The 15,339-nt window shown below is 44.0% G+C and overlaps 1 protein-coding gene and 1 long non-coding RNA gene across 8 annotated transcripts in view; one reads left to right on the forward strand and one right to left on the reverse strand.

The window, feature by feature from the left end:
• Positions 1 to 4,530, forward strand: part of LOC147581916 (uncharacterized) — a 114,571-nt gene extending 110,041 nt beyond the window's left edge. The window contains exons 3-4 of the long non-coding RNA XR_015250396.1: positions 2,401 to 2,541; positions 2,946 to 4,530. This is a non-coding gene — a long non-coding RNA (uncharacterized LOC147581916). The remainder of the gene's footprint in view (positions 1 to 2,400; positions 2,542 to 2,945) is intronic.
• The window catches only part of SHROOM3 (shroom family member 3), a 327,995-nt gene that overhangs the window by 81,844 nt on the left and 230,812 nt on the right, over positions 1 to 15,339 (reverse strand). Inside the window, exon 1 of one of the 7 annotated variants that reach the window (XM_086704810.1) lies at positions 5,606 to 5,876. The exons of the other annotated variants lie outside the window; for them this stretch is intronic. The gene's annotated coding sequence lies outside the window, so the exon portion shown is untranslated. Of the gene's footprint in view, positions 1 to 5,605; positions 5,877 to 15,339 lie in introns of those variants that run through there. 7 annotated transcript variants of the gene reach the window in all.

The following is a 15,339-nucleotide window of genomic DNA, read 5'->3' on the forward strand; positions in this document are numbered from 1 at the left end:
TGAAGGACAGGGTCAGAGAGCGTCACTGACAGGCAGAGTTTTGAGAGTCTGGGGAAAGAATCTGAAGTGTTCATTAGCACCCCCCTGCCCCCCATCCCTTGGTCAACTAATTCCTCATCACCCGTGTTCACTTGTGTGCCATCCATAATGGTGGCACCAGTGCCACTTATTGGTGTTACTTTCTCCCTGTAGTAATTAAATCTTAAAAATAATTTTACCTAAAAGGGAAAAGCGACTGACCTCCATTCCGAGAGACTCCTCAGTTGAGGAGCAGGATCCTGTGGAGCTTCAACCCTGGCACCATCATGCCCTCAGCAAGCTATTTAATCTCTTTGTGTTTGGGTTTCCTCACCTCTAAAGGGGAGAACAATCACAGGTAGTGTGAAGAAGATAGAAGACATTCAGGTAGTGCTCCACTCTTAGCAAGTACTCAATCAATTTCAGAAATTAACACCCACCAAGGTGCCAGGCTATTTACTTTTACATGTACTTTGTCATTGAATTGTGAGAATTGCCTGAATCTGACACTATTGACACCTCTTTCAAGGTATTATCATCACAGTTCTGCAGATGAGGAAACTAAGGCTTAAACAATTAGGAACTTGCCCTAAACCACTAGCAGATAGCAGAGCTCAGATTCAGACGTAGGGTGCTCTGTCTCCACAGTCTTAGGACCTTTTCACTACACTGCCTTTTTACACAAGAATATCTTGTTATTCTTATTTTTAGGAAGATAAAAAGAGAAAACCTTAGGAAGAAACTCTGGTGTTTAATGGGGGTGGGAATGGGGAGAGGACAGGATTTAAACTTCCTCAAGCAAGAGGCTTTATAAAACAAACAAACAAAAAACAAGACTAGCCTAAGACGGAGCCCTTTGCCCTGAAAAAAATTCCCAGAAAAATGGATACACATTCACACTTAAGAGTCGGGGCATCTATGAACCCTTGGGTGTGAAATGTCTTATCAGTCATGATTGAATTCCCAGGGCTAATATGTTCTCAGTAAATGTGTGATAAATGTTTACTGAATGAATACCAACCCAACAACAAAATGCCTCTGCTGGAGTTGGCAAAGCACAGAACATCTTTCCCAAACACTTTGTTGAACTGAAATAATTAAAGCTTAATAGATTAAATAAACTATTATCATATTGACCACTCTGTCCAAGGTATTTTACTGAAAATTGAAGTTATATAGTCTGTCTCTTTAAAAAGAAGCACAGGGATGCCTGGGTGGCTCAGCTGGTTAAGCGTCCAACTTGGGCTCAGGTCATGATCTCACAGTTCGTGAGTTCGAGCCTTACGTTGGGCTCTGTGCTGACAGCTCAGAGCCTGGAGCCTGCTTCAGATTCTGTGTCTCCTTCTCTCTCTGCCCCTTCCCTGCTCACACTCTGTCTCTCTCAAAAATAAACATTATAATAACATTTTAAAATAAAATAAAAAGCAGCACAGTATCAGTTTGATATAGAGTTCAAGCGTTTCGTTGCCCCCTCCCCCCACATCTTTAGAAAGAGGATGTAAAATGTAACCTTTTCACCCACCTCTGGGTTCCCAGAGGAAGCTATCAACCTAGTCTGGGAGTTCAGCTTCAACAAATTTCATAAAATCAGTCCTCTAACACAGAGGGGTTTGCCTAGTGGGTATTTCCTCTCCAGGGTTCACCTCTGGTGGCAAAGAAAAGCCACACTGGTACTCTGAACAAGTAAGGTTGTAGGCAAGAACTTTAAATTCCCCATAACCTCAAAAACAGAACTCATTAAAAAAAAAAAAAAGATATATAGAATGCTAAGGATATCAGTTAATAGGTTACAGGATCCTTGATAATCTTAAATGAGATGGCTTTTACAAAAAGTACAAATAATTTTATATACACCAATACCACATTTATATTTATCACAGCGCATGGGATTATCAGCTGACATTTACTGAGCCCTCGCTAAGCTAAATACTTTCATTAACTCAATCCACACAACAACTCTATGAAGAAGCTTCATTATTGTCCAAAGCTTTCAGATTCAGAGGCATTTAATAATTTGCTCAAGGCAATATATACCTAGAGGCAGAGATGGGATGTGTACTCTGTCTGGTCTATCTCCAGAATCTAGGTTTTTTCTTCTCCTGATTGAACTAATGTTTTGCATACAGTAAAATGCGTAAGTCCTTAAGTGTTCAATTTGATGGAGCTTGAAAATTGTGTATATCTATGCAACCATCTCTCGAAACAAGACCTAGAACCTTTCCATTGCTCCAGAGAGCTTCTTCTTACCTCTTTCCAGTCACTCTCTCCACCCCTCAAGAGGCAGCCACTAACACCTGCCACCATAGATTAGTTTTGCCTGTTCTCGTTCTTCATAAATAGAATTGCTTTTGTATTCTCTTGTCTGTTTTTTTTTTTTTTTAGGTTTATTCATTTTTGAGAGTACGAGGAAGAAGGGGCAAAGAGAGAGGAGGGCAGAGGCTCTGAAGCAGGCTCTGCACTGACAGCAGTGAGCCCTACGCAGGGCTCAAACCCACGAACCGTGAAATCATGACCTGAGCCAAGGTCAGATGCTCAATCGACTGAGCCACCCAGATGCCCCACCTGTGACTGGCTTCTTTAACATAATGGTTCTGAGATTCATCCAGCTGGTTGTATATATCAGGAGTTCATTCTTTTTGATTGCTGAGAAGTAGGTCATTGTATGGATGTACCACAGTGTATCCATTCTCTTAGTGAACACAGGGTTGTCTCCAGCTGTTGGCAATTATTAATAAAGTTGCTATGAACATTCTGTACAAGACTTTTTGTGGACATTTGTTTTCATCTATCTTGGGTAAATAGCTAGGCATGGAAATGTTGGGTCATAGGGTTGGGATATGTTTAACTTACAATAAACCTAAATTCTTAACCCCTATCCTCCCTCACAATGGCATTAGCTTATTAACATCTGATTTCTCCTCTTACAGGACAAGAACCCAGAGGGCAAAGAACCCATCTCCATTTCCAGGGCTGCCTCCCACATAGTAAATGTTTGCTGAACAAATGAAAGACCATTGTTACACTCCTGTTCCTTCTTTGGGCGTTACTATAGCATAAGAAAACATGCTTGGCATGCATGGAGAAATATGACAAGCTGGCGGGTGTGGAGGGGAGGCACTGCTCATTCAAGCAAAGTGAAAAACCGCCCAGCCAGGAGACTCTTGACTTCCCCATTTTCCTCTTGAGGTGACCTTTCCTAGAAAGTGAACCCCTCCCAGTGATCCTGGGGGGAGAAAGCGTGGTGGCTGCTCCTGATCCAGTGACGTGACAGAAAGGGAGGAAGGTGTCACTGCAATTGAGGTCACACAGTGGTTAGAATTACAGGATACTTCTGTCAAACGGGAGAGGAGAGGAAGCAGCAACCCATGAAATCCCGACCTTCTGAAAGAAACCACAAACCAGCAGCACCGCTGGCCCAGGGGAACAGCCTCCAACAGAAGTTACAGGAATACGTGGTCTGGACAAAAGCGCTACACAAGAACACATTTTGAGGAATAAAGTAAAACGTAATGTTGACGTAAAGATGTCATCAGATTTAACATACAAAATAGGAATCCTGAAGAGAAAGTTGAATCCAGAGTGAAGAGAGCTCCCAAGGACACCATCTTTAGTTGAGAGTTTTAGGACACATGTACCCCTCCCCCACCTTTCAGGAAGAACTTTTAATTCCTGTGAATCAACCCATTCATTTACTTCAAACCACACAACTTATGCTGTATTCAACTTCTGTAACTTCCTAGACAGCAATTAAATCATTGCTGATTTTTCTATCCATAAACAGAAAAGAATTGGCAAGTCCTAGGAGTAATTATAAATCTTCCTTATCAAAGGAGGATTTTCATTTTATGTAAATCCAAACAGGGCTTCACCTCTTACTGGACTCAGGTGCTTTGGGGGTGGGGGATCTTTATACTCTTTGGTCCCAGGTTATTGAAGGCTGAAATAGAATTAGAATTCCTCGATTTGGGGTTTGGAGATGTGACCCAGTCTTCCTTTATCCAGACAGTACCGCACTGAAGGCAGATGGATGTTTATCCTATTCTTAAAACCGCCAGGGAATTAAATTCTCTACAACATCCCTTGGTAACCTTCTCCAGGGTTTTATCAAGCATACAGTGAAGAAGTTCTGATGTAGAAACCAATAAAAATATTAACTCTACCAGCCTAGCTACAAGCACTGGTAAGGGATATGTGTTTGGGCACTTTGCCTTAATGGTAGAGATGTATTTACAAAACAGGCTATACAAACAGAAACCATTTGTCAGGAGCAGATGTGGGAAGCTGACTCAAGAGAAATTGCCACAATAAATTCTGCTCCATGAACTCTGTGAAGAAGTTATTGTTGGTTACAACCTTTTTTAAAGTACAAGGTTATTCCCTGGTCATTTCCTAGTTTTAGTTCCTAAACCAGATTTGTGAGCAATTAAAAAAATGTCTGCAAAGTTTTCAAATGACTAAGCTTTTATGAAACACAAGCCTTAACCTACAATATAAACATTGTTGTGAATAACCGTTTACTTCTTTTTCAGTTCTGTATGATCCACCTTTTCTGCAATGACCATGTGATACTTTCACAATCAGGAAAAAAAAAAAGATTTTAAAAGACAAAAATAACCATCAAAATTAATTAAAATGGAAACCAACTTCTGGTGAAATCATTTTGGGGTGGGATTTAGCTATACGTCTAACACGCCTTTGATAACTAGTCCTTAAATATTAAATGACTAGAAACAGAAAACGCACAGAACAATCTTTAGAAGCCTCTGTGCTAATCTCTCCGTGGAGATTATACGCATGTGGGTGCTCGTTCATTCCCAGCCCAAAAGCCTCCCTGCACAGAAGTTCACTACACCACTATGATTAAAAAAAAAAAATAAAAAGTAATACATCGCAGAGAAAGAGACAAACATACTCCCCCACCCCCCACCCCCATGCTCCCAGTATTGAAATTTTTTTTAAGCTTTCCCTTCGGCAAAGCACTTTTATCCCTCTGGCAATTCAGAGTAGAGCGTGTGTCAGGTATAATTTAATTCCTTGATTTAATTTCTGCTACAGACCGGAGAACACACCTTTTTAAAAACTGCCTTAAGATCTGGAACAAGTCGGGGGCGGGGGGTGCGCCTCAAAGCACATTTGAGACCTTTCCTACAGAAACCAATCCAGTAAAATTACGAAAGAGAAGTCTTTCTAAACCCAGTAGGGGCCCTTGTGCGGAGCGATTTATCAAAATTAAAATATTTCACAGATCATTTCTTCTGAAAAGTTTTCACGCTGTCAATAATCTGCAATTATTTTCCTCTTGGAGTGGCAGTTCCTGCCTCCATTAAAAAAAAAAAAAAAAAAAAAAAGCCAAGGCCCAGGAGTGTCAGGAGACCTTTGGAGAGCGCCGCCCCCCTCCCCCCACCTGGCCAGCCCCGGGACCCATCCCCACAGAAAGGGTTTTTCCACAGTCGCGGAAGGGACTGAAATAGACACCCTTTAGAAAGCAGACGGCGGGGCACGCCCGCCCCCCTCCTTCAAAGACAGCAGTGCGCCCCGGCCGCACCCACCGCCGGCCAGGGGGAGCGGACCCGAGCCCAGCACTCACCATCGCCGCTCGCGGGGCCGCCGCCGCCTCCCGGGCGGTGCAGGACTCCAGGCCGACGCCAAGTTCAAACCTCGCCGCCGCTCCAAGGAGGCGGCGCAGGGCATCGCCGGGCGTTTCGGCCGCGCTCAACAATGGGCGGCTCGGCCGCGCCCTGCGCCGCCGCGCCCCGGCTACTGCAGCTGCGGCGCGGCGAGCCCGGGGCGCTCGGCTCCAGGGGCCGAATCTCGGCGCGGGGGACCCGGGGGCGGGGGGTGCGGGGGCGCCCGACGACCACGCCTCCGGGCCTCTGGGGCCGCGCCGGAGGGGCAGCGCTCGCTCCGCGCTCGCCACCAGGTAATCCCACAGGAAGCCTCCCGGATTGGCCCGGGCGCTCAAGACAGGATTTGCATTTCAATGGCAGAAAAGGCTCCCCAAGGTTTGAAAACGGATTCCGGGATGGAAGAGTCCGGCTGCCCTCGCCCCTCCGCGGGCTACGTCCTCTGGTCCTCGTGGTATTAAGGGGACCGACACACATGCTCCCTGTCTCTCCTTTCTCAGCTCACCCTCAGAAAGGTGGCTTACCTCCCCCCACCCCGCCCCATTTTGAAATGAAAAGGAATCCGAGAGCAAAATACCAACTTTAAGAAGCCCGCGCTCGCTTTTCAGGGGCCATACAGTTAGTAATTGATCAAATGAAGCATGAATGAAGCAAGGTAAAAAGTTCACAGCTTGGAAGGAAAAAAAAAAAAAGCTCACATTACAAGGAAAATAACCATCCTTTTTCTTCGTATGTCCTCTTCAGTAGAAGTCAACCGGAGAGATCCAGGTTGTTGCCGACCGGCTAATGCTGTTGAAACCTCCCTTCCCAGTCCCTTTTTGTTTCCATGAGCATCATCTCTACATGAGAGACAGGTGATTATTCCAGTAGTTATGGCTGTTATCTCTCGGGAGCTTGGATACAGCTTTGCAAACTCTTGGGTTTTAGACAATATACACATTTGCATTTGTTTTGCTTTTACGATACAAGTGCCCAGTTGATAGTCTTAAGGAAGGTAGGGTGTTATGTTTAGTTTCATCTTTCTTCAAAGGCTCTTCCAACCTCTTTCAATGGGGGTGAGAGTTTTTTCTTAGAGCACCTTTCTTAATTGCTTTCACATGTTGTCGCCAGAAATTAAGAAAACAGGTCTGAAATTGGTTTTATTTCTTCTCACTCAAGCAGAATCCCTGTTGTTAACATTTCAGGTTCTATATTTAAGGCAGTAAATATATATATACAGACACAGAGAAGAGAATGCCCAATTAAGTAGGAACTAGAAGCCTCGGTTCCAGGAGGGTTGATACCATTTGTCTTTACTTGGCTGTATTCTTTGTTATTAGAAGCATTAGCTACCACAGCAACCACTGAATAAACCTCTTTACTGAAATCTTTATGGACAGGCTTCCTTCCCACTTCCAAAAAGGTATTATCCCCCTTAAAACTGGATTTTGTCTTCAAAATGATATTACAAACATGCACAAACACATCCACACCTATCATGCAGTCAACAGGGTACGCATATACACTGTTGCTAAGTGTTGGAAGCAGGAAGGCTAATGTGTGCCTGCCCTGTGTGTAATGTCCTGTGGAAATCTAGTTTTGGGTGAAGGTGATGTTCACAGCTTAAGCTTTAAATAAGTGACCAGCCCTTCAGTATAGACAGCACATTGCGTCTGCCACCATGTTGAGGAAATAGCAAGTATTAGCTAGAAGACTCAGCCAGGAGCTCTGCGGGAAGAACAGATAAGACCTGTGGCTTCTTTATCTTGTTTTCTCAGTGCTCAGGGTCAGGTGAAATCTCATGAGGGTGGAACAGATCCCTCTATTCTTATATGAAATATCACTTTAAATTGGTGATTAAAGCCATACTTTGGGTCCAAATCTTACCTTCCATGCAGCCTGTATTATACCAGTGAAATCCGTCACTATGGTGAGAGACCCTGGGCTTCCATTGTACAGTTGTATCTGTAACTCAGAGGCATTGTCAGATATTTGTAGATGAAAGGAAAACAACCTATCTCATGGGATCAAAGCTGAGACTGGAAATGAAGAAATCTCTGCAGCAATACAAAATTATGCTAACGTCTCTCTGCACAAGCTAGAGGTAAGTTCCCTCACCTGGCGCCTCACCTGGAGTTCCCTCTCAGTGCTCCTGCAGAATGATCCATCCCTTCCTTCACAAAGCATAACTTGTAAATGACCATGAAACAGTTACACATGTCAAGTATATGTATGGGTAAACTCTAAGACAACTATTAAAGATGGCCTCTGTAAAGTCATGCTGTCTTTTCGTTCCTATTAAGACTGTAATCAGGAATCATACTTTCACACTAGAATCCAAAGCATTTTTTGTAACCCTAGGATTAGGGTCTCAAGCAAAGGCCTTTATGAAACCTGGCTGTCACCTGCAAAGCTACTTAGAATCTTACAGAGGTCAGAACCCAAGGAAAAGATAGGATAGGCCTAGGTAGGTAAAAGTTCACTCGTTATGTGTGCCACTACAATTTTTGTTAGTATAGCACCCAGCTGCCATGTGCATAGCTTAGGGGGTCAGATCTGGGATCCTGCATCAAACCTGCATAGGTCTAAATGGAAGCCAAAAGGAAGAACAGAACAAAATTAGCAGATGAGACTGGAAGGGATTGCTTCATGGACATGTAAGAGACAAAGGACATTTTCAATGTTATGGGGGGGTCACTGGTTAAGTAACAGTCACTCATGTCAGCAGCCTCAGGTCACTAAGGAGACAAGGATGGACAGCATTCTACTGGGAAAGTCTTGATTGAAAGATTAGAATTGCCTCCTGGAAACTGGAAGCAACATAAGTGTTCATACCGAAAATGGTTAATTCTGAAGCATATAATGCAGCATTTACAAGAGGTAGACCTATATGTAGTATCCAGAGATTTCCATGTAGTTAAATGACAAAGCTATATACACAGTATATACAACGTTTATCATGCTTTACAAAAGTCTAAACATCTGAAAGCGAATACTAAATTATTTCTAGAGTGGGGGTGGGGGGGTAAATATAAATGTACCTTTAAAAATTTTTATTTATTTATGTAAAGGTTTTTTTTTTAATTTTATTTTTGAGAGAGAGAGAAAGAGAGGCAGAGCATGAGCGGGGGAGGGGAAGAGAGAGAAGCAGGCTCTAGGCTCTGAGCTGTCAGCACATAGCCCAATGTGGGGCTCGAACTCACAAACTGCAAGTCATGACCTGAGCTGAAGTCAGATGCTTAACCGACAAGCCACCCAGTTGCCCCTAAAGCTTACTTATTTATTGTGTGAGAGAGAGGGGGGTGTTGGGGAGGAGTGGGGGAGGGGCAGAGAGAGAGGGAGAGAGAGAATCCTGAGCAGGTTTCCCCTGTCACCACACAGCCCCACACAGGGCTCAATCCCACTGACTGTGAGATCAAGAGTTTGATGCTTAACTGACTGAGGCACTCCTTATTTGTTTATTTTTAAGTAATCTCTACACCCATTATGGGACTTGAACTCATGACCCTGAGACCAAGAATCACATGCTCTTCTGACTGAGCCAGCCAGACACCCCTAAATTTACCTTTTGCTTTTAACATTTCTAGAGAATTGGGGCATTTTTAAAACAATAAGTATAATTTTAAAACAGTAAGTATAATTTACTCTTTGAATTGAATGTTTACAATATTGTAATAATTATGTGTTCTGAAATATATCAGCCAAATAAGCTAATTTTGATAAACTGAATATTTTATTTCTTCCCACACGTGCTCCCCACTTTCTCAGGCTGAGGCTTTGCAAGACAGCAGGCAACCCAAGGAATAAAGTCCATCCCCCAAGCTCAGACGGAGCTGCCACATCTTGAGGGTGAAAACTCAATTTCCTAGAGCCTGGGTACTGCAAGGCTAAGAGGGAATAAGAGAGGAAAACGTGGATGATTAAAAATAGAGAGGAGGGAAGACAGAGGAAGAGAAGGGATGGAGAAAGGAAGAGGGAAGGAATGAGAGATGGTAGCTGGAGGATAAAAGACAAGGGGGGAGGGGCGCCTGGGTGGCGCAGTCGGTTAAGCGTCCGACTTCAGCCAGGTCACGATCTCGCGGTCTGGGAGTTCGAGCCCCGCGTCAGGCTCTGGGCCGATGGCTCAGAGCCTGGAGCCGGTTTCCGATTCTGTGTCTCCCTCTCTCTCTGCCCCTCCCCGTTCATGCTCTGTCTCTCTCTGTCCCAAAAATAAATAAATGTTGAAAAAAAAAATTAAAAAAAAAAAAAAAAAGACAAGGGGGGAGCGCAGGAGGGAGGATAGAAAAAGGAACATCTAGCTCCTAGAAACATGAAGATGTGCTGGAACACATATGTTAAACACACAGGGAAGAACATACACCAGCCTTTGATGGAAGTTACCAGAAAGAGGTAGCATGGAAGAATGTTAACTTTATTGTTTTACTTTTATTGTGTCATAGTATTTGCCATAACATCAAATAATAACATTTTTTAAAAGTAAACTCTACCCCCAGCATGGGTCTCAAACTCACGACCCCAAGATCAAGAATCATGTGTTCCACTGACTGAGCCAGCCAGATGCCCCAATAACATCAAATAAGAAAACATTTAAAAATAAGGCACATCGTAAATAAGCAATTATGAAGAAGGAGGAAAATCATCCAGCAAACCTGCCTTTGATTGTAACTTGGGCATGTCACAGCCTGAAGCTTTAACCCTTCACCTAGATGCATAGTCTAATAAATAGGATATTTGTTATCGGAGGGATTTATGTAATGCGGGGTAACGAGTTTTCAGACAAAAATTTAATAGAAAGTTGTGAAATTCAAGAAGTTATCAGATTTATACACCACCAGCGTCTTGGATGACAATGTCTAGAAAGTCAATAAATGTCAACTAGGACTGCATTGACTGATAACAACTTTCACTAGTTCTGGTCGTACTGCTCACATATGCATATGATCATCATTTGTTATCGCTGTGTCACCAGTGACATTACACCCTTTTCTGGACATAAGGAAATAATTTCTATGCCTTGAATAATATGAGAGTACAATGTACAGAGAGTCCTCTTCTGGACATGATTTAGATGATACCAGCAAATTCCACTTATATTTTGATTGACAGAATATCATTTGGAAAGTTTCGGGACAGCCTAAGATAAGATTTTCCCATTGACTCCCCCCCCCCTTCTCTTTCTTTCTCTCTCTTTGACCCGTTTCATTTCCGATACCACCGTCTGAGTGCCTGCAGAGTGCCAGACTTTGAGGATATCAAGTTGGATGAGGTCCTAGCCTTGACTTCAAGGTGCTCATCAGAAACTCAGACATCTAAAGAAATTATTTCAGTACCACGAGATAAGAAGAGAGTGTGGTTATCAAAAGTATGGGCTGGATTAAAGAGCTTGCTAGCTGTGTGGAAGGTTAATTGATCTTACTAAGCCTTAGTTTTTTCCTCTAGGTAAGAATAATTATACCTCCCATAGGTTTTTGTGAAGATAACATGAGATAGTTACTGAGTGTGTGTCTGGGGGGTGGGAATAACTGTTCGTTATAGTCCTGTCTTTCCTCCCAGCCAGTGCCATCCATTGACCAAAGAAAGGGTGACTGAGCAGAACTCATAGAACAAAGGCAACCAGGCACAAGTCTTAAGATTTTTGAGAACACTCAATTAGAGCCAGTTTTCCCTCCACCACAGACATTACAGCTTTCTAGGACTAACAAAGCAAGGCAAGGCGAGTCGGAGAGAAGTGAAGGGGAATTAGAAGCTAGAGCAACTCTGGGTCCTATGTGGGGCAAGACGGTAGCTCCAGAAAGGCTTAGAGATTTGAGAGCAGAAAGTATGTGGGCCCTGACCCCAAGCAAGAGTCTGGAGATCTGGCTTAGTCCCAGAGTCGTTGGAAACTCGGTCAGGAGTAGGAGTCACAAAGAAATGTCTGTGTGGTGTGCTTAGGCAGGAGAGAGCTTTGTGCTTCCCACCAATCCTCCCAATCAAGAGTGGTCCAAGAGAGGCAGGATGTTTCTGGTAAGGCCAAGACAGCATAGATGCTGGATGGATCTGAGGAAGCTGTAGATACCACTGTCCCAGCTTGGATGGTCAGCAGACACATCAGACAGCAGCATAGGGAGATGGTGACATGGAGGCCAAAGGTGCAATTTCACTTAGCCTCCCTATGACACACACACGTACCTGCCTAAGGCCCTGACAACTCTCCAGCAGCCCCAGAAACAGGAGGAGACTCGGAATTAGCTGATACTAAGTTTCTCTCTGACGAATGAGGTCCCAAAAGAGAAATTACAGTCAGTTTCTAAAAAAGAAACGGTTACCTTCTTCCATAACTGTGTTTGTGGCTCAGGATTTGTACCCACCAGGGGTGCCTGAGGGCTCAGTCAGTTAGGCGTCTGACTCTTGACTGCGGCTCAGGTCATGATTTCATGGTTCGTAGGATCAAGCCCCATGCTGGGCTCGGTGCTGACTGAGCAGAGCCTGCTTGGGATTCTCTCTCTCCCTCTCTCTCTGCCCCCCCCCACTTGTTCTCTCACTCCCTCTCTCAAAAATAAACACTAAAAAAAATATGTAAAAAAAAAAAAACCATTTGCCTGGGTGGCTCAGTCGGTTAAGTGTCCAATTTAGGCTCAGGTTATGATCTCACAGCTTGTGAGTTCGAGCCCCACATCAGGCTCTGTGCTGACAGCTCAGAGCCTGGAGTCTGCTTTAGATTCTCTGTCTCCCTCTGTCTCTGCCCCTTCCCTGCTTGCTGACTCTTTCTCTCTCTGTCTCAAAAATAAATAAACATTAAAAAATTTTCAAAAAAAAAATTTCTACCCACCAAACATATAAAATAAGCAGCACTGTGTGGCTAATATGTGAGAGCTAAAAAAAAAAAAAAAAAAAAGATAGCTATTTTTTATTTTGATTAATCTATGTACTGGCAGCAGAGGAGAGGCTATGTATAGCAGGGAAGGGTGCAGAGATGTTTGAGAGAGGTCCTGAAGCATGTGCATGGGCTGACTGGCATAACAGGAGGGGAGAAAAAGGTCAGCTCAGAAAGTTTTAAGGTCCTGAAGCCAACTGGGGGTCAGCAAGTAACACGGCTAGGCAGGGGGCAGGTGATAAACAGTGTAGATGGAGAGGTGGATGATGGGAGTGAAGCCTTCTGGGCTATCTTCAGGACTTACACTTTATCTCGTAGGCCATGAGAAGTCACTAAAAGTTTTACACCAGTGTCATGACCAGATCGGCACCTTTAAGAAGTCACACTGATGGTGAATGGAGTCACAGTGATGGAGGAAGGCTGAATGGGAGGTGCAGGCCTCACAGATTTTGACCATAAGGCCTAAGGGAGAATCCCAGTCCTGTGAGGCCAGCATTGCATCATGGTTCAGAGTACAGTCTCTGGAAGCAGAATACTTGAACTGGAATTCTGGCCTCAGGCTCTACTATGTGACCTTGGGCTGGTCATTACCTGCCCCATGAGGCAAATTCCTCATCTATAAAATGGGAGCTTAAAAACTGAACCTGATTCACAGGATTGCCGGAGGTTTCGTGGTAATAACTCCCCATGAAGCACGTAGAATGGAGCCTGACATAAAGTAAATGCTTATTGCATTTTAGCTCTTATTAATTAAGCTGCACATAAAATCATGATTAGCTTTATATGGGCAAATGATGATTATGTTGGATAATTATGGTAAAATCTTCAACTCCTGGTATTCATTTAAATGTTGGTCACCAAGCAAAACTTCAGGAAGAACATCTTCCTTGTAAATTTACTTATAAAAGGCACAGGTCAGGCTGCAATTCAGACTAGCCCGCACTAGTGATTACAGTTGTTTGTGCTGGCGTAGGTGTTTATCCTTTTCAGCTCCGAAGCTCTAACAGGGTTGATGTGAACTGCTAACAGCTGCTACCTCCTGTTAGCGGAAGCAACCTCCTAGAGCAAGGTGAAGTGCGCTTGGTATGTGAAGGGCATTTGACTCTTAGGAAAAGGCATGTGATAGAGGTGACACTGAGTACTGACGGCCCAGAATCCTGAAAGGTAAAACTCCACAAGTGACAGGTCGTTAACAGCCCGGGTTCATCGGGAGTGCAAACACTGGCGTGCCCTTGTCACTGGGGAGAATGTACACGGGGGAAGGGGGGAGGCGGTGCGGGCAAGGAAGGGCAGACAAGGCTGAGCCAGTCAGCATTCTCAACCTAACCGGTGCCTGAGCAGAAGCACCAACATGATCTTCTGTCAAGGAAAGCAAGTATTTCAGTTGATGTCCAAGAAGCGTCAGAACTGAGGATTAAAATCTTTTCTGAGACATGATCCGAAATGTTCCGATGGAAGCTTTAAATATTTTCTCTTTCCATGGGCACCTGGGTGGCTCAGTCGGTCGAGGGTGCGACTTCGGCTCAGGTCACGATCTCATGGTCCATGAGTTCAAGCCCTGCATTGGGCTCTGTGCTGACAGCTCAGAGCCTGGAACCCGCTTCGGATTCTGTGTCTCCCTCTCTCTGGCCCTTCCCTGCTCACAGCCTCTCTCTCTTGAAAAATGAATAAACATTAAAAAAAAAAATTTTTTTTTTAAACACAAAACTTTTCTTTCCAGAAAAATGTACATATGTTTCTGAAGATATAGATAAAGATAAATAAGGATTTGGGGGGAAATCTGAGGAGGAAGAAGCATACCCATTTAGAGATGGAGTTCAGTGCAATTCCTGTCATGGTTTGCGCTTTTTATTTGGGTAGAAACTGCTTCTCTGAGAACCCACATGATGATTGGTGGGGAGTGAGTGCCACTGAGACTGTGCAGGAGCTAAGAAAGACTGAGCGAAGGGCAGACCTGGGGTGGAAAACACCTGCATGCCCAGAGGGCGGTAGGTGGAGAGCTTTAAAGCAAGTACCTGAATCTGATCACGGGTGATACCTAAGGAGAGAGTAGGTGTGGAAATGGAGACTGGTGTGATGTTTTAAGTTGGCATACAAACTGAACAGCTGATTTATAGAAATCTGTTTTAATGACTAAAAGTATGTTATTCCACTACGTGCTAACCTCTGATTTATTTTTGGTTAAAGAGCTGCTTCCCTGACCAAGAGAATTCATCAGCGTCACCAGCAATGGTTTCTTTATAACAATGCAAATCATCTACAAACTTTTTTTTAAAGCTTATTTATTCATTTTTTGAGAGAGAGAGGGGGAGAGACAGAAGATCCCAAGCAGGGTCCACACTGCCAGTGCAGAGCCCGATGTGGGTCTTGAACCCGTGAACCATGAGATCATGACCTGAGCTGAAGAGTCGGACACTTAACCGACTGAGTCATTACCCACCCCCACCCTCACCACAAATCACTTTTTAAAAGAATTGTTCAGGGGCGCCTGGGTGGCGCAGTCGGTTAAGCGACCGACTTCAGCCAGGTCACGATCTCGCGGTCCGTGAGTTCGAGCCCCGCGTCGGGCTCTGGGCTGATGGCTCAGAGCCCGGAGCCTGCTTCCGATTCTGTGTCTCCCTCTCTCTCTCTGCCCCTCCCCCGTTCATGCTCTGTCTCTCTCTGTCCCAAAAATAAATAAAAAACGTTGAAAAAATTAAAAAAAAAAAGAATTGTTCAATGATTTGGCACTTTTTGTCTTTGCCTTGTATCAGAATCTTAGCCTTTCAAAAAGGATGTCTTAATTTTATTCAAAGCATCAAGACACCTGTTCCACTGGCCAGTCTTTCTTCCTAAGACTGTGTTATATGAAATCTTGACCACGTA

This window comes from Puma concolor, chromosome B1, assembly GCF_028749965.1.
Source record: "Puma concolor isolate L17-30 chromosome B1, mPumCon1.1.hap2, whole genome shotgun sequence".
Lineage (NCBI taxonomy): Eukaryota > Metazoa > Chordata > Mammalia > Carnivora > Felidae > Puma > Puma concolor.